Source organism: Pseudopodoces humilis, chromosome 27, assembly GCF_049639895.1.
Source record: "Pseudopodoces humilis isolate 2021_Gansu_Grassland_sample_001 chromosome 27, ASM4963989v1, whole genome shotgun sequence".
NCBI lineage: Eukaryota > Metazoa > Chordata > Aves > Passeriformes > Paridae > Pseudopodoces > Pseudopodoces humilis.
In genome coordinates this window covers 3,336,144-3,337,302 of record NC_142226.1, presented here as the reverse complement: position 1 = coordinate 3,337,302, position 1,159 = coordinate 3,336,144, and positions in this window count along the sequence as shown.

Genomic DNA, 1,159 nt, shown 5'->3' with positions numbered 1-1,159 from the left:
GTCTCTCACTTTCAAATGTCTTCCCGGCATGCCATTTGCCTCTTTCACCCCTCTGCTTGTTTGGTGCCAGTTTGTGTAACAAATCCGTAACGGAGCGGTACTGAACATCGCTAAAAAGTCTCAAAAAATGAGAACAGGGCAAGCATAAACTCTGAATTTATGTTGATACAATGAATAATCGAATTATGAATCATGGAATATCCTTAAATTGGAAGGGATCCACAAGGATCATCCAGTCCAATGCCTGGCCCTGCACAGACACCCCAACAATCCCACCCTCCGCTGAGAGCGTTGTCCAAACACTCCCCGAGTTCTGGCAGGGTCGGGGCCGAGCCCATTCCCTGGGGAGCCCGTCCAGGGCCCGACCCCGCTCTGGCTCCCGCAGCGCTGTCGCAGCCGGACTCGTTCCGCGTGTTCCCGGACCGGGGCAGCTCACGGGCCGTGCCGGCGGCTTCGGCGCTCCTAGCGTGTCCATGTCCCGCGCATGACAACACTTAGGTGCCACCGGGGCCAGAGCGCGGGGGTTCTTCTGGCTAGGTTAGCGAGGATTAAGAAGGCATCAGCTGAGCTCACTGGGGACCGGGCTGGAAGCCCTCGAAGCCGCCGCACATGGCAGCTGCTGCTGCAGGTAGAAAACGCCGCAGACATAATGCGTTGTACTGAAATACCACAGCACTGCGGGGTCGGGAATAGCCCCCCGGTGCTTCCGTTCTGACTCCCGATGGGGTCACGTTGTGCTTTCCCGGCGCGGGCCGTGCCGGTGTCCCAACGCCGTCCATCCCGCTCCGGGGCGGGCGCCCGTGCCCGCGGGGCTCGCCCCACGCTCCCCCGGCCTTGACGGCCCCGCCGGCTCCCGCCGCCGTTCCCGCCTCCCCCTCGCTGTTGTCGTGGCAACCGCGCTGGCTCGCGCCCCGCCCGCTTCCGGCGCCTCTTCCCCTTCCCCCGGAAAGGACGGGGGCAGGGGAAGCGTGGGCGGGATTTCCGGCGGGCGGGGCGCGCGCGCGGCGGGGCGGGAGCGGGCGCGCGAGCCTGGGCTGTGGGGCGGCCACGCCACTTCCGCCTCCGCCGCCGCGTGAGGGGCCGGGACCGCCGGGAGCGGCACCGGGAGCGCCGGGAATTCCGGGAGCAGCGCCGGGAGCGGCCCAGCCGGGAGCGCGGC